The sequence below is a fragment of the Pelophylax lessonae genome (genome assembly GCF_965119305.1).
Source record: "Pelophylax lessonae genome assembly, chromosome: 6".
NCBI lineage: Eukaryota > Metazoa > Chordata > Amphibia > Anura > Ranidae > Pelophylax > Pelophylax lessonae.
Genome location: NC_138773.1, coordinates 158,657,972 through 158,676,770, shown reverse-complemented (window position 1 = coordinate 158,676,770; position 18,799 = coordinate 158,657,972). Strand labels below are relative to the sequence as shown.

Below are 18,799 nucleotides of genomic sequence, written 5' to 3'. Positions count from 1 at the left end.
TCTCCCATGGTGTCTGTCATGCTCTGGAGCAGTTGTGCATTTAGAGGGGCAATGAGAGACACTGTTGGGTTGCGCTCTTCTGACATCAGCAAGGTTGCATCCTTCATTGGCTTTAATGCACTCACAGCGTCCTCTGCATTTGACACATCTGTTTCATTGAGAGTGCAGAGATCAGACTCTCCTTTTCTGACTTCTGGAGACAGCAAGGTGGCACAAACTGCAGGTTGTTGTTCTAAGAACCTCTCGACCATGTCATATGCGCTGTTCCATCTTGTTGGCACATCAGTTATTAGCTTATGATTCTTCAGGCCCAGACATTTCTGTTTCTCTTTTCGACAGTGGCTTGCTCTAGTGCTGCGATGGAAGAATGTGGATATTCGTCGCACTCTGGCGAGAAGCCTGGAGAGCGTGGCCCCTTTCAGTGCCCGCTGACATGCAAGATTGAGTGTATGGGCAAAACATTTAACATGAGGAAATTTACCAACTTGAACTGCAACTATCATGTTCGCCGCGTTGTCGGTCACAAGCACTACAGATTTATCAGACAGCTGCCATTCTTCCACAACATGAGACAGTAGCTCTGCCAGATGAGCACCTGTGTGAGACTCATAAATGGCTCTTGTTTGCAACACATGTGACAAGACCTGCCAGTCCTTAGTAACGTAATGTGCTGTTATTGTAACATAGGACTCCGTTGTGACTGACGTCCATGAATCACACGTTATTGCGACTCGACTGGCTTGGTTCATTGACGCAAGTACCTGAGCTTTGGTGTCGTGGTAGAGTGCAGGTATAACGTTTTCTGTAAAGTGCCTGCGTGATGGGATCTTGTAACGTGGCTCTAGCGTCTTCACAAGGTAGCGAAACCCGGCGTTGTCCACAACTGAGTAAGGCCGTAGGTCCTTGGCGATGAAAGCTGCCACAGCTTTGGTTAGTTTCTTCCCTTTTTCTGAGTTGGGCGGATAAGTTGACAGTATGGCATCAATTCTTGGCTGATCTGGGTCTAGCAGTCTTTCCTTGGCAGTGGTGGCACTGCTGGTGGCGACAGGTGTTACTAACTCAGAGTGAAAACGGCTAACATGGTTTCTCAAGTTCGTAGTATTCCCTAGGTATTTAATTTTTGTGTGACAGGCTTTACATACGGCGTGTGTCTTGTCCAACTCACGCTTCCCTGTGTGTTCGTAAAATCCAAAATGTGCCCAGATGTTTGCTCTTAAAACGCTAGGTGCATTTTTTATCTCTCGATCTTTTTCTCCTTCTGCCATATTTACCACCATACTACCACGTATGTGACGGAGACGGATGACTTAAGTTGCCAAACTCTGTCAGTGTTTAAAAAAAAAAAACTTGTAAACTAAGCCGCAACAAATCAACCAAGCAACATCTTTCATAAAATATGACTGTCTGTCTGTCTGTCAGACTCCCTTCCTTGCATGCACTGAGCCAAAACCACCGGGGCCCCCCCTTACCCCACAGCTGCCTGTGACAGTGACCCTGACAGAGACCCCCTCCCCCCCACAGCTGAGCTGACTGCAGCCTGACACACTGACAGAGACCTGGGTGGATGTCCCACACCTTCCCCAATCCCCCACAGCACTGACAAACACTGAGAGTGAGTGAGTCCCCCCCCCTTGCCCAGACCCCCACACTGACAGAGACCTGGAAGTCCCACACCTTCACCAATCCCCCACAGCACTGACAAACACTTGAGTGAGAGTGAGTCTCCCCCCTTGCCCAGACCCCCACACTGACCGAGACCTGGATGTCCCCCACGCCTTCCCCAATCCCCCACAGCACTGACAAACACTGAGTGAGTCCCCCCCCCTTGCCCAGACCCCCATAGCTGACTGACACTGACAGAGACCCCCAGGCCCCCACTGACACTGACTGACCCCCCTGGCTGCCAGACTGCCACAGCAGAACAGCACCCCCAGGCCCCGAACGACCGTCCCCTGTCCCAGGCCCCCCCCCCCATCACAGACATCCCCCAGAGATACAGACGAGAGACCCCCATGAATGATTACACAATTATTTGTTCGGACATACCTGCTGTGTGACTGTGTGGGTTGTTGTGCACTGCATTGCAGAGGAGGACAGGTGCTGTGCTGCTCTCTGGGCTCTGTGGCGGGCGGCTGGCGTCACTGGCAGTGGCGTGGCGGCTGGGCCTCCAGGGCCTGTCGGCTACGGTGAGGTGAGGCTGGCGGCGCTGGCTGGCTGCGATGGAGACGCACTTGGGGCTTGGATGGCTGGCTGGCTGGCTGGCTTCTAGGCCGCAGGTGGGACGCGGATACACGCGGGGGATGTCTTGCTGCGCCTCGGCCCGGGTCAAAGAGGCGGAAGGGGAGGGGCGGAGCCTTTTTATTAAGCTCCCGCCACTAACCCACCAATCAGCTGCCGATCCTGCGATCTTGTGATTTTTTTTTTTGATTTTTTTTCCTTGCGCGATAGGGCGTGGCCGCGGCACGTCATTTCGTATAATCGATTATGCCGGCAGCCCGCATCGATGCAGAATCGCGAAGGGTCGAATCGCGATGCATCGATCTTTCGATTATATTCCCCAGCCCTAATATATATGTATATGTGTATGTATATTTCTCTGTCGCTCATTGACAGACGTAGTCCTCGTTGATTAATAACAACTCGGGTTATACTGCCCTCTACAGGAGTAGGACTAGACAGGAAAGAAAACGTTCTCGCCACACCCTAGGGGCAGTCCCAGAGGGTATATCCTCTCACTTCCTGCTACAGCAAATCAGTTTTTTTCTGTCTAGTTAGGAGTAAGGACCTAGATGCCTTGCTAGGATCTTCGGTCCTGGCAGGATTTTTTTTTTCTTAGATTTTTTTTAGACAGCTTTTTTCTCCAGTGTTCCTGTGAGATCTTCAAGCAAGCAAGCTGTAACTGGGCGACGGGCTGGATATTGAGATCCAGTGGTCACCCCAGTTCAGCCTACGAGCGCGTGCAGGCCATAGCTCCGCGCTGGGTTGGCCGCGACATAGTCCCACTGGACGGGGACTGACCCTGCGAGTTAAAAGTCTCGCTTGAACGCCAATGACCAAGAGTCACGGCGTCCGTACTGGTCGACAGCCCCCCCACCCCGGTGGAGAGGGGTTCTGTCAGGAATGGCGCCCGCCTGGTTCCGGTATGGTGAGTAGTATGTTCCCCCTTTCCCCCTGACGGGTTTGTGGTGAACGCGGGCCCCTCTCTGGAATGGTAGGATGGGTCTCCCCTCTATCCTATAACAGGTCACAGATCCCCCAATTTGAGTGTGATTTTTGTGAACAGAAACCAGGGGGCTTGGTTTGGGAGCTGACTATCTAATGTCATTTTAAAACTGTAAAGGTGACTGAAGTCAGTGGCAGTACTAGAATGGGCATTACTAATGAAGCAAGAGGTATCTTACCTGTCAGAGGTTTTCACAGGGCGATGCCTATGCCTGAATCACTGTAGTCCAGATCGCCATTCCTCCAGCAAGGGCAGAGAGCTGCCTTCCGACGGCCCACGGACCGCATGCGGCCCGCCAGGGTCCGGTACCGCCGGCCAGGCGGCCGACTTGGTGAGGCAAGTCGCGGACGCTCCTTGGAGACTTCCTCTCAGGGAAGATTTGCGGTCTCAGGGACCGATCTTCCACCTTGTTTTACTATCGCTGGCTTAATGGCCTGGCCATTGAGACCCAGGTACTGAAGGACAAGGGAGTGTCAGCTTCAGTTATTCCTACCTCTAGTTAAAGCAAGGAAAGCGACTTCCAGCACATGGAAGTCTTATATTGCGTGGTGTGAATCTCTTGGATTTCCCCCACATACCTATTCGGTGACCCGAATCTTGGTCTGTCTGCAACAAGGGGTTGAGCAGAAACTGTCCTTGAGCACATCAAGGGTCAGGTTTCAGCGTTAGCAATCTTCTTTCAGAAACTTTTGGCTAATCATTCCTTGGTGTGGAATTTCATCCAGGGGGTGCGACATCTGGCTCCGCCAGTGCGTGCACCCTTACCGCCTGGGATCTTAATTTAGTGTGGTCGGTTCTTCAGAAACTTCTCTTTGAAGATATTAGGGAGATTCCCTTGCTTACATTATCCCAGAAGGTGGCCTTCTTGGTGGCCATTACTTCTGCACGCAGGGTGTCAGAACTGGCCGCATTATCTTGTCGTTCCCCATATCTGGTGGTTCATAGGGATAAGGTGGTTCTTCTTCCGAATCCATCCTTTCTTCCTAAAGTGGTTTTCAGAGTTTTCATCTGAATAAAGATATTGTGTTACCTTCCCCGTGTCCTAAGACTAGCCATTCTTGGGATTACACTCCTTGGATGGGGTTCAGACAATCAGGGTACACTTGACTACTACGAACTTGGTTCGTAAGACAAACTCACTTTTTGTGATCACGGATAGCCCTAGAAGGGGGTTGCCTGTGTCTGCCGCGACCATATCTAGATGGACCAGTCAGACGGTGGTACAGGCTTAATCTATTAAGGGTCGGAATCCTCCGTTCCCTGTTAAGGCGCACTCTACTCGGGCGCCTAGTGTTTCCTGGGTCTTCCGGCATCCGGCGTCAGTGATCCAGGTTTTCGAGGCGATGACTTGATCGTCGGTTCATACCTTTACATCTTTTTATAAAGTTGATGTCATGGCATCGCCAGATGCCTCTTTTGGCCGCAAGGTTCTGCAGGCCGCAATCTGAGGAGACTGTTGGTCTATCTCAAGGGTTTGTTGGGTTTTTCACTTGGGTCTCATCTTTTGCTCGATGAGTCCTTGATGCTTCTGGTTGGCTCCGGTTGGGCCTTCTGGATTTTGATTTCTGTTAGCCCAACCCTCATTTGTGGTACTGCTTTGGGACGTCCCGAGTTATTAATCAACGAGGACTACGTCTGTCAATGAGCGACAGAGAAAAATGGATTTTTGTAAAATCTTACCGTAAAATCCTTTTCTCTTAAGCTCATTGACAGACGTAGTACCCGCCCCTCTGTTTTGGAGTTGGGTTGGGTTAAATTCTCTAAACACTGCTTTGTGACATAACTGATTTGCTGTAGCAGGAAGTGAGAGGATATACCCTCTGGGACTGCCCCTAGGGTGTGGCCAGAACGTTTTCTTTCCTGTCTAGTCCTACTCCTGTAGAGGGCAGTATAACTCGAGTTATTAATCAACGAGGACTACGTCTGTCAATGAGCTTAAGAGAAAAGGATTTTACGTTAAGATTTTACAAAAATCCATATATATATATATATATATATACATACATACATACATACATACATACATACATACATACATACATACAAACACACGGCTGCAAGAAAAAGTATGTGAACCCTTTGGATTGGTCATAAAATGTGATCTGATCATCATCTAAGTCAGAACAATAGACAATCACAGTCTGGTTAAACTAATAACACACAAAGAATGAAATGTTGCCATGTTTTTATTAAACACACCATATAAACATTCACAGTGCAGGTGGAAAAAGTATGTGAACCCTTGGATTTAATAACTGGTTGAACCTCCTTTAGCAGCAATTACTTCAACCAAACGTTTTCCTGTAGTTGCAGATCAGACGTGCACAACGGTCAGGAGTAATTCTTTTTTTTTTTTTTCAATCCATACATTTTTATTGAGTTTCAAATACAAATGAAAAACAAAAAAAACACATCAAAGTGTGATATAAGAAAATAACAACAAGGTAGAACATTTTCCAGTAGTGAACGTAACAGTGTTCAAACAATAGTTATATGCTTCGTACAAGAGTGCATTGACATCATGCATGTAAAGGTTTAACGTAGCTTGTTCTGATGATGGGAGGAGAAGAGAGGCGTCGAACCACCCCAGCTCAGAACCCCTAGGGGAACAATGTCACCAAGCCGCGAGCTGTCAACACCCCCCATCATCCTCAGGACAAGGATGAATAGGACTAAGTTAATAATAGGTTACATTATAAGCTTCTAGTATCAGGTGTTAAATGGGGCCACGCCGACCAATCTTTTTGAAATTTGTGATAGGTTAAAGCTTTGAAGGATAAAGCTTTTTCTAGTTTGTAGTTTTCATTAACTAGGGTTACTGCCTCAGAGAGATTAGGGGTATCGGTGGTTTTCCACTTACGTAGTATTAAGGTTCTGGCAGCGGAAAGGAGATGTATAATCATTTGTCTGTATGTCAATGGGTATAATTCAATGTTTAGATTCAACAATGCTAATTCTGGTTTGGGAGGAGTTAAAATTCCAGTGGTGGATGCTATACATTGGAAAATTGATTTCCAAAAGAGGACGTGTTGTAAGGTGCCCACTCTACCACATTCTCTCCAGCACAAGAGGGTCAGGAGTAATTATTGACCATTCCTCTTTACAGAGCTGTTTCAGTTCAGCAATATTCTTGGGATGTCTGGTGTGAATCGCTTTCTTGGGGTCATGCCACAGCATCTCAATCGGGTTGAGGTCAGGACTGGGCCACTTCTGAAGGCCTATTTTCTTCTGTTTAAGCCATTCTGTTGTTGATTTACTTCTATGATTTGGGTCATTGTTCTGTTGCAACACCCATCTTCTGTTGAGCTTCAGCTGGTAGACAGATGGTCTTAAGTTCTCCTGCAAAATGTCTTGATGAACTTGGGAATTCATTTTTCCTTCGATAATAGCAATCCGTCCATGCCCTGACGCAGCAAAGCAGCCCCAAACCATGATGCCCCCACCACCATACTTCACAGTTGGGATGATGTTTTGATGTTGGTGTGCATTGCCTCTTGTTCGCCACACATAGTGTTGTGTGTTTCTTCCAATCAACTCAAGTTGGTTTCATTTGTCCACTGAATATTTTGCCAGTACTGCTGTGGAACATCCAGGTGCTGTTGTGCAAACTGTAAACGTGCAGCAATGTTTTGTTTGGACAGCAGTGGGTTCCTCTGTGGTGTCCTCCCATGAAATCCATTCTTGTTTAGTGTTTTATGTATTGTAGATTCGCTAACAGGGATGTTAGCATTTGCCAGTGACTTTTGTAAGTCTCTAGCTGACACTCTAGGATTCTTCTTCACCTCATTGAGCAGTCTGCGCTGTGCTCTTGCAGTCATCTTTACAGGACGGCCACTCCTAGGGAGAGTAGCAGCAGTGCTGAACTTTCTCCATTTATAGACAATTTGTCTTACCGTGGACTGATGAACAGCAAGGCTTTTGGAGATACTTTTATAACCCTTTCCAGCTTTATGCAAGTCAACAATTCTTAATCGTAGGTCTTCTGAGAACTCTTTTGTGCAAGGCATCATTCACATCAGGCAATGCTTCTTGTGAAAAGAAAACCCAGAACTGGTGTGTGTTTTTTATAGGGCAGGGCAGCTGTAACCAACACCTCCAATCTCCTCTCAATGATTGGACTCCAGTTGGCTGACATCTTACTCCAATTAGCTCTTGGAGATGTCATTAGTCTAGGGGTTCACATACTTTTTCCACCTGCACTGTGAACGTTTACATGGTGTGTTCAATAAAAACATGGTAACATTTCATTCTTTGTGTGTTTATTAGTTTAGGCAGACTGTGATTGTCTATTGTTGTGACTTAGATGATGATCAGATCACATTTTATGACCAATTTGTGCAGAAATCCATATCATTCCAAAGGGTTCGCATACTTTTTCTTGGAGCTGTATATACAGTATCTCACAAAAGTGAGTACACCCCTCACATTTTTGTAAATATTTTTATTATATCTTTTCATATGACAACACTGAAGAAATTACACTTTGCTACAATGTAAAGTAGTGAGTGCACAGCTTGTATAACAGTGTAAATTTGCTGTCCCCTCAAAATAACAGAACACACAGCCATTAATGTCTAATCCGTTGGCAACAAAAGTGAGTACACCTCTAAGTGAACATGTCCAAATTGGGCCCAATTTTTTCAGCACTGTCTTAACCCTTTTGGGCATGGAGTTCACCAGAACTTCACAGGTTGTCACTGGGGTCCTCTTCCAGTCCTCCATGATGACATCACGGAGCTGGTTGATGTTAGAGACCTTGCGCTCCTCCACCTTCCATTTGAGGATGCCCCACAGATGCTCAATAGGGTTTACGTCTGGAGACATGCTTGGCCAGTCCATCACCTTTACCCTCAGCTTCTTTTGCAAAGCAGTGGTCATCTTGGAGGTGTGTTTGGGGTCGTTATCATGTTGAAATACTACCCTGCGGCCCAGTCTCTGAAGGGAGGGGATCATGCTCTGCTTCAGTATGTTACAGAACATGTTGGCATTTGTTTCCCTCAATGAACTGTAGCTCCCCAGTGCTGGCAGCACTAATTCAGCCCCAGACCATGACACTCCCATGCTTGACTGTAGGCAATATACACTTGTCTTTGTACTCCTCATCTGGTTGCCGTCACACACGTTTGACACCATCTGAACCAAATAAGTTTATCTATCTTGGTTCCAGTAATCCATGTCCTTAGTCTGCTTGTCTTCAGCAAAATGTTTGAGAGCTTTCTTGTGCATCATCTTTAGAAGAGGCTTCCTTCTGGGACGACAGCCATGCAGACCAATTTGATGCAGTGTATGATGCATGGTCTGAGCACTGACAGGCTGATCCCCCACACCTTTAACCTCTTTAGCAATGCTGGCAGCACTCATACGTCTATTTCCCAAAGACAACCTCTGGATATGATGCTGAGCACATGCACTCAACTTCTTGTTTTGACCATGGTGAGGCCTGTTCTGAGTGGAACCTGTACTGTTAAACTGCTGTATGTTCTTGGCCACCATGCTGCAGCTCAGTTTCAGGGTCTTGGCAATCTTCTTATAGCCTAGGCCATCTTTATGTAGAACAATTCTTTTTTTCAGATCCTGAGAGAGTTCTTTGCCATGAAGTGCCATGTTAACTTCCAGTGACCAGTATGAGAGAGCGAGAGTAATAACACCAAATTTCACACACCTGCTCCCCATTCACACCTGGGACCTTGTAACACTAATCAGTCACATGACACCGGGGAGGGAAAGTGGCTAATAGGGCCCAATTTGGACATGATAACTTAGGGGTGTACTCACTTTTGTTGCCAGCGGTTTAGACATTAATGGCTGTGTGTTGTTATTTTGAGGGGACAGCAAATTTACACTGTTATACACTGTACACTCACTACTTTACATTGTAGCAAAGTGTCATTTCTTCAGTGTTGTCACATGAAAAGACATGGGTGTACTCACTATATATATATATATATATATATATATATATATATATATATATATATATATATATATATATATATATATATATATATAAATTTTTTTTAAGCATAGGCCCTACAATTTTTTGGGGAAAAGAAACACTTTTTTTAAATTGAATGCACAAATACACTATATATTGCCCAATTTAAATATCCTCTCTAAATTTAGGTCTAATAGACTCTAGATTTCTCCTCTACCCTTAAAGCATCTGACCACACCAAAGATTGGTGTGATAAGATGCTTTCCCATTTTCCCAATGGTGCTGTTTATATCTGGTGAAACCAAAGTCCTGAAATGCTCAGAGCTTCTGGTATCTTAGGCCATTCAGGTGATTGGAGCCATTCTGGTCTCCAATACGCTCTATGGTCAGCTAACGGAACCACTGGCTACCGTCTCTGGTTACCCGGTGGGACACGGGAGCCAGAGAAAACTGTGGAAGGCGGCGGGAGGGGGAGTGGAGGCAGTCCCCTACCACTGCTTGTAAAAGCAGTCTAGCGGCTAATTATTTGCTAGGATTGCTTTTACATGAAAGCCGACCTCTGGCTGTAAAAACTATACCAGAAAGTGTATGGTATGCCCACCATTAGACCTCCCAGCATCCATCCACTACTAATGATGGGCATACATGCAAAGCCCTTTTTTTTTTTTTCCGTTCAGCCCATGTGAATGAAGAAATCTCTGCCAAGAAAAGTGTTAAAAAATATATAGCGAAGTATAGGGGAGATCAGCCCTCTGTGTCCACCCCATCCCCTATGCTTTGCCATAAATGTTCTAAATCACCTCCTACAGCGCTGCAATCATTGATTTACGTATATGCTGAGAGCAAATGCTGTTGCTGTCAGAATAAACAAATCAGTGCTGCAGCTGATGGGCGTACCTGCAAAGCAAACAGCGGTTAACAATAAATCACAGTAACAATAAAGCATTACAAGATAATGGTGTACAGTGCAGTAAAACAGTAGAATGTGGTGGTATCTGCAAAGAAAACTATGGTTAACAATGAAAAACAGTAACAATACAACATTGCATTATAGTAGCATACAGTACAATGGTGGTATCTGCAAAAAAAAAAAAAAAAAACGATGGTTAACAATGAAAAACAGTAACAATACAACATTACATAACAGTATATTATAAAGTACAGTAAAAGTAGAAAGAGTAGATCGGCTCATCTGTTAGTGTTTACATTAGGCACTGTGACAGTGCCCTGTTTGTGAGTATTTTATCTGCCTTATATCAATAAAAGTAGTGTTCAGACAGAGAGCATTAGATGTATTTCCTTTTACATGACATTGGATGAACTGCCTGTCACTGAAGCCGTGAGCTCTGGGAGTCCTGTGAAGCCTGTGACTATTAGCGTCATTATTATTATCTTCTGTCTAAGAGGAGTGAGCAGTTGTTCCATCGGAAGGATTGTTGTTTTTATGCTGGCCTGATGACCCCTAGTGGTCAATGAGTGGAGGTGAGAGGCAGTGTTCTCTTGGTGGATGGGCTGAGACATATGGATCGCCTTCTATTCATCTCTCTTCACTGAAGGCTTCTCTTCACTAGTGTACCTCTGTTTAGATATTTTGGGCAATAAATTTATAGGTACCTAGTGGGACTCACAGGTAAAAAAGCACCTGGTTGTCAAGGACTGTTTGAATCGCTACCAAAAAATGTAACTGCTAGTGCTAGCAGAGATCAGGCCTGACTCTAACGCTGCTATTTAGTGTGCTGTGTATTGGAAGTGACCGTAATCTGCTGATTCTGCACTTCTTGGGGGGGAGGCGGCTTAGGGGCTATACGCAGGTGCTGGCAGGTGTCGGGGCTGATCCTGCTAACGCTGTGTTTTGGGGATGCTAGTATAGTTCTGATCAGTTTAAAGATATTGATCCCTTCAGACACTATACTAGTAATGGAGGTGTTTTTGTGTGTGTGTCACTGACAATCAAAGGGTTGAAATGTATTACTAACTGACGGGCAATCTGAAGCTGTCCTGAATTGACGTTAACTAACAAACGCTAACTGATGTCACCTGTGACACTAATACACTGATCAGAAAAAATATCTGTACACTGTAATTGTGACACTGTGACAGGGCAATAAAGGGGTTAACTGGGGGTAATCAGGGGGTTAAATCTTTATTAGGGGATATATGGCGGGTACCCTAAACCTCTCTGGGACTCCCTTTAACTACCACTAAATGTCTCTCACGCTAACTGAAGTCACAAGTGACACTAATACAGTGATCAGTAAATTCTCTGTATACTAGCTATAGTGTACACTGTGACAGGGAGTGAAAGGGTTAACTTTGGGGTGATCAGGGGGTTAAATCTTTATTAGGGGATGTTTGGTGGGTACCCTAAACCTATCTGGGACTACCACTAACTTTCTCGCACACTAACTGAAGTCACAAGTGACACTAATACAGTGCTCAGTAAATTATCTGTATACTGTATATAGTGTACACTGTGACAGGGAGTGAAAGGGTTAACTGGGGGGTGATCGGGGGGTTAAATGTGTGCCCATGTGTACTGATGTTAGTGTACTCACGATAGATGTTCTCTCTTATTAAGCTGGAACAGAAAAGGGCTCCAGGAGAGAAGATTGCATTATTTCCTGTGCCTGTGTTTACATTACACAGGCACAGGACGTTCTGCAATTGGTCAGAACCGATTACCAGGACCAGGCCAAAATTCATTGGCCTGGACCTGATGACTGATCGTTTCTGAACCGAATCAGAACATCACGGGGACGGTGCGCACGCGTGCCGCCCAGCCCTGGGCGCGACCGACGTACAGTTATGTCGGTTCGCACAGCCGAGCCACCTTGCTGCAGTAAATCTGCAGCGGGCGGTCAGCAACAGGTTAATACTTCATACAAAATCATCCATGAACTCTGATCTTTAGTTCTTTCAATTGATTTTTTATTGGATTCAAATCAGGTGATTGGCTGGGCTATTCTAGCAGCTTGAAGCCTAGTACACACGCAACGAATTTCCGCCGACTGGTCGTCCATGTTTTGTCCAGAGTGGTGTTTTGTTGGTTGGAATGTGCCTAGACTGCACACGAATTTTCCCGCATGACAAAATTCTACTTCAGAAGTGATGTCATGTGTTGGTTTACTTTCTTTGTGTTCTTTCTTCTCTGAGCATGCCCAGTCTTGCTCATAAGATTTTTCCCTGTCGAAATCTGTACTGACTGCACGAAAATCGGACGTGTTTTGACGGAGGACAAAAATTTTATAGCCTGCACACCAGATTTTTTTCGGCCAAAAAGTCGGAGTCGGTTGTCGGAAGCATCATACTAACAAGCCGAAAATCGGCGGATCGGATGAAAATTCCCGGCCAAATTTCGATGCGTGTGTACGAGGCTTTATTGTCTTTCTTTGAAACCAATTGAGAGTTTCCTTGGCTTTGTGTTTGGGATCCTTGTCTTGCTGAAATGTCCACCCTTGGTTCATCATCATCCTGGTAGATGGCAGCAGATTTTTTTCAAGAATGTCTTGGTCCATTTTTCCATTCATCCTTCCTTCAATGAAGTTTGCCAGTACTGTATGCTAAAAAACAGCCCCACACCATGATGTTCCCACCTCCAAACTTCACTGTTGGTATGATGTTTTTGGGGTGATGTGCAGTGCCATTTGACCCCAAACATGGTGTGTATTATGGTATCCAAAGATTTAAATTTTGGTCTCATCTGACCAGATTATTTTCTCCCATTATTTCACGGGCTTGACTAATTCTTTTGCAGCAAACTTTAAACAAGCTTCAACATGCTTTTTCTTCAGCAATGGAGTCTTGTGTGGTGAGCGTGCATACAGGCCATGAGCGTTTAGTGCGTTAGTTATTGTTTTCTTTGAAACAATTATACCTGCTAATTGCAGGTCTTTCTGAAACTCCCCACAAGTGACAACTCTTCTGATAATTCTTTTCACTCTTCTGTTAGAAACCTTACAAGGGGCACCTAGTCGTGGCTGGTTTATGGTGAAATGATGTTCTTTCCACTTCCAGATTATGTTCCCAACAGTGCTCACTGGAACATTCAGAAGTTTAGAAATCGTTCTGTAACCAATGACATCAGTATGTTTTGCAACAATAAGGTTTCAGAAGTCTTGAAAGAGCTCTTTGCTTTTGCCCATCATTCTGTTTCTTGTGTGACACCTTGGTAATTAGACACCTTTTTATAGGCCATCAGTTGAGACTGAACCAGCTGATATTAATTTGCACTGACAAGGGGCAGGATTGCTTTCTAATTACTGGTAGATTTCAGCTGGTGTCTTGGCTTTCCATGCCTTTTTTGCACCTGCCTTTCTTTAGGTGTTTAATACTTTTTTCTCTGTGTCATTCCATTTTATTACACATAACTTAATTTCTGAACGTATTTGTTTTTGGTTTCTTTGTATGCATGGATTGTTTCCGACGTGGTGAAAATTTCACATCAATAGCACCTTTAGAAATATATTTACCTAGAAAAATGGTCACAGGTTCAATACCTATTTTATCCGTGGTATATAAAAACACTTTATTTAAATTGCAAACAAAAACACAAACATTGCAACAGTCTGCACCATGACTTTTATGAGAAGCCTAATTTGATTCAACCTGTGTGCCGCTGCACTGCAAACAATGCATCTTAGTTGTATTTAGTGTGTCTCCACCTGCCCGATACCTCTGCATGTCTACTTGGCTCCAGAGCTCCAGTACATGCTTCGGCCACACCTCCCGGTGCAGCATTTGTTCACAACAGGACTTGGTCTAGCTGTGGCCATCTTGAGTAAGGGCAGATAATTCATGTAGCATTTACTTTAGGAAGTCCAAGCAGGATGTGCCTGCTTGTGGTGGTCAGACCACCAAATTCATTATTTCATTAAGTACCTTAATCCCTTTTGTTATAAAATACTTCAACCTATGAGCAGATCTATACGAAATGGGTGCAGCGCTAATAAGTGTACATGTAATGATATAATGTGAATGAAAAACAAAATATGCTGATGACAATAGATCAATAGTTCACAGGAAAAATAATGAATAGGGTGGTTCTCAATCCAGAAAGTGAAATAAGTTAATCAGTGATGTGTATGAAGAGTCTAGACACTCACCAGACAAGAAAAGGAAAACGCAGTGACTACTAAAACACCTTGTGGAAAGGCAATCCGCGGTGTGTTCTCCCTCCACCATACAATTGCACTCACCAAATGACATGTAAAAGCAAGTCTTGCACAGAATCCAACCAAGAAGCAAAATCCTGGTCTATGAAACCAATCTCGAGATCGCTGGATGTGCTGCATGAACATGCTGACCAAAACGGATCCAAAAAAGTTCTCATATAGACATAGCATTTATTAAAACATTTTCTTGTAAAAGTACATGTACATAAAACAAAAATAGGCCTTAGACTTGCATAAGACCGCCGTTCCCAATGTCAGGATAAGGCGGCCAAGACGCCAGCCTGCAGGCCTCCAGGACATATCCTGACATTGGGAACGGCGGTCTTCTTATGCAAGTCTAAGGCCTATTTTTGTTTTAATGTACATGTACTTTCACAAAAAAAATTTTTAATAAATACTACACTATATGAGAACTTTTTTGGCTCCGTTTTGTTGAGCTTGTTTATATAGCGTATCCAGCGATCGCAAGATTGGTTTCATAGACCAGGATTTTGCTTCTTGGTTGGATTCTGTGCAAGGCTTATTTTTACATGTCATCTGGTGAGTGCAATTGTACGGTGGAGGGAGAACACACCACGGATATTGGCTTTTCACTTGAGGTGTTTTAGTAGTCACTGCTGTTTCCTTTTCAAGTCTGGTGAGTGCCACATCACGGATGAACTTATTTCACTTTCTGGATTAAGAACCACCCTATTTATTATTTTTCATTTGAACTATTGATTTATCTATTGTCCTCAGCATATTTTGTTTTTCATTCACATTATATCATTATATGTACACTTATTAGTGCTGCACCCATTTCTTGGAGATTTTTGGAGGCTATATATTCACCTTTTGGTGCCACCTGCTGTTCATTTTGAGCGCTCACTTTGCACACGTTCTATGAGAATATCTGCTTGTTCCTGAGGACTTATGGATGCGTCCTAAGGACATGAAGTGGTTAAGAACCGATTCACACCTATCTGTTGCAGTTATGTGTCGATCTTCAGGGAGAAATATGTTGGATATCTTCTGATTTTGCTCAGAAGTTCCTTGTTTTTTTATACCACACTCTTGAGAGCTTGATAAAGGGGCGTGGTCCCAAAACACGTCGCTGCCATGGACATGTTCTGACGCTACCTGTGCTCATGGAGGTGCTATCACAGCAGGCTTCTGTTGCTATTTGGATCCTGTCAGTGTCAGCTTTGCAGGCGGCCTCGTGGCTCTCCCTGGCAGATACATCCTTCCCCAACCTTCGGATTCCAACACAAGAAGAGTGGGTTCCACTCGGCGGGTCCCTTAGCAGTGTCAGTGGTGCCCTGATCCTCCTCCTCCTTCAGTGGTAGCACGATTCACCTTGTGTCATCCCTGTGGCCGAGCCCTGGGCCACCTTCCCTGGCTCAACACATCTTGCGTCGATTACAGTTCCCCCTCCTCCCATCTGAAAGTGTGTTTCACCCAGTGGCGGCTCTGCTAGTATCCTCCAGTGGATGTGTCCCTTTGCCCTCCACTGACAGCTCTAGCTCCCTGCCTCTCTGGCCAAGAGGTTAGGAGACAACATGCAGACAAGTCTCCTCCATTAGGATCACAATTGACTGTTTTTACATGTTCATGGATTTTTGCTTCAACAATGTTATTTTTAACATGTATTGGAGTTTTCCCAATTGTCACAACATTGGACTCTGGGCAGCTCACAATTTGAAAATGAGATAGCTATACAACAAACTCCTTTGAGGACTTATCGGCTGCAGCAGTCATTCAACCCACTTGATTTGGCTGTATATGAGTAGACTCCTAGTCTCAACCAATTGTTGTGGACTTTGCTGAAAGGCAATATTTGACATTGATTGTAACCAATCTTTCCATCCCTTTTAACACAACAGAAGATTGTAGTGCTATTTAGGGCTGTTTTTGTGCTAGGTTGTATTTTTCATTATTGCACTGCTGTAGCACCTTTCCATCTCATACTCTGGGCAACAACAAAATGATCACTGAGCCACTTCCTTTGAAGGCAACCTAAGGTATAACTAAGGGCAAAACATGTTTTAACGTTTTTGAATAAGAGTAGAGAGGGATTAGAACATCTGACTTTTTTTTTTTTTTTGCGGTCCGTGACCTTGTTAGGTCCCCCTATCCTATATTATATTCCCCCTATCCTATTTGTCTTGTTTACCATTATCATTGAAAGTGAAAGTAAAAGAAAATCCCAAATTTTGGGTTGTCCTCAGAAAAATAATAGAGGGGAAATCTTCCAATGAGGACACTAGTTCTGGTGACCTTGGGGTCCCCAAGGAATTCCCTTAACCAATTACCCACTGGGCATTTAAACTCCCTTCCTAACCAGACCAATTTTCAGCTTTCAGTGCTCACATTTTGAATGACAATTACTCATGCAACCCTGTACCCATATGAAATTTTTGTCCTTTTTCCACACAAATAGAGCTTTCTTTTGGGGGTATTTAATCATCATTGGGGTTTTTTGCGCTATAAATTAAAAAAGACTGAAAATTGTGAAAATGCATTTTTCTTTGTTTGGGTTTTAAAATTTGCAAATTTTGTCATTTTTTCTTCATAACTTTTGGCTAAGTTATACTGCTACATATCTTTGGTAAAAATAACCCAAATAGGAATATATTATTTGTTCTTTGTGAAGGTTATAGAGTATACAAGCTATGATGCCAATCAATGAAAATTGATCATACCTTATGTACTGACGGCCTATCTCATTTCTTGAGACCCTAACAAGCCTGGAAATTACAAATCCCCCCCAAATGACCCCTTTTTGGAAAGCAGACAGTATTTTTTTATTTTTTATTATTGAAGTAATTTTTTTCCCACAATTCTTTGCAAAATGAAGATTTTTTTTTTTTCTTTTTTCACAAAATGGTCATATTACCAAGTTATTTCTCACACAAACTATACCCCAAAATACATTCTGCTACTCCTGAGTATGGCGATACCACATGTGTGAGACTTTTACACAGCCTGGCCACACACACAGAGGCCCAACATCCTAGTAGCACATTCAGGTGTTTACCATATAATTTCCTGACAATCTATCACACTTTTGAAGGCCCTGGAGCACCAGGACAATGGAAATGCCCACTAAATGACCCCATTTTGGAAAGCAAACACTCAACACATTATCTAGGAGGCATAATGGGTCTTTTGAACATGTCAAGTTTTTGGAAAATGTGGACAGAAAATGAAAACGCATTTTTTTTTTTACACAAAGTTGTCAATTTATAAGATATTCCTAACACATAGCATGTACATAACAAAAATGACACCCCAAAATACATTCTGCTACTCTGGAGTATAGTGATACCACATGTTTGAGACTTTTACACAGCCTAGCCACATACAGAGGCCCAACATGCATTTCCTGACTTTCCATTACAATTTTGTGAGGCACTGTAGGGCACTGATGTGGCACGGATGAGCAATGATTTGGCATGGATGTGGCACAGATGAGAACTGACATGGCATGGATGAGACACGGATGAGCACTGACGTGGCATGGATGTGGCACAGATGAGCACTGACGTGGCATGGATGTGGCACAGATGAGCACTGATGTGGCATGGACGTGGCACTGATGTGGCATGGCTGTGGCACAGATGAGCACTGACGTGGCATGGCTGTGGCACGGATGAGCACTGACGTGGCATGGCTGTAGCACGGATGAGCACTGACGTGGCATGGCTGTGGCACGGATGAGCACTGACGTGACATGGCTGTGGCACGGGTGAGCACTGACGTGGCATGGATGTGACACGGGTGAGCACTGATGTGGCATGGATGAGGCACGGGTGAACATTGACGTGGCACAGATGAGCACGGATTTGGCATGGATGAGCCACAGATGACCACTAAGGTGGCATGGATGGGCACAGATGACCACTAAGGTGGCATGGGTGGGCACAGATGAGTCATGGATGTGGCACGGATGGGCATAACTGACATTGAGGCATAGCGGAGGCAGAAGATGAGTGCAACTACAGCGTGCGAGAAGAGGAAAGCACTGAACCGGACATGTCGGTTTGTTGACAACTGATCACTCCGTCATTGGACGGAGCAATCACATGGTAAAGGGCTCTTTACCACAATCCGTGATGCGCCGGGCCCCAGGGGGCGCACGGAAAGTGCGATTCTGGGAGGACGTCATTGTACACCCTCCCAGAATAAGCCGACCACGCTGTAGCCGTCATTCGGCTAAGGCCCAGTCGGCAAGTGGTTAATTTGCAGGGATTTTCACTCACTTCCTCTTTGGTTGTGGGACAGGAAGTGAAGGGAAATCTCCCCAATGGGACAAAGATGTCGAAAAAAAAAATCTTACCGGGGTTATAACCCTCCCTGACTCTCGAAAATTTAAAAAAAAGTTTTTCCTATAATTCTACTTTTAAGGGATTTTCTTTTTAGTTGTCTTCAAAGAAAAGAGCTCAATTACTTTTTTGGCTTATGTTATCTGATACTCTGGCTTTCAAGTCT

General features: G+C 44.3%; 1 protein-coding gene across 1 annotated transcript in view; it reads left to right on the top strand.

Moving 5' to 3' along the window:
- The window catches only part of ABAT (4-aminobutyrate aminotransferase), a 252,910-nt gene that overhangs the window by 201,664 nt on the left and 32,447 nt on the right, over positions 1-18,799 (top strand). The window lies entirely within an intron of this gene.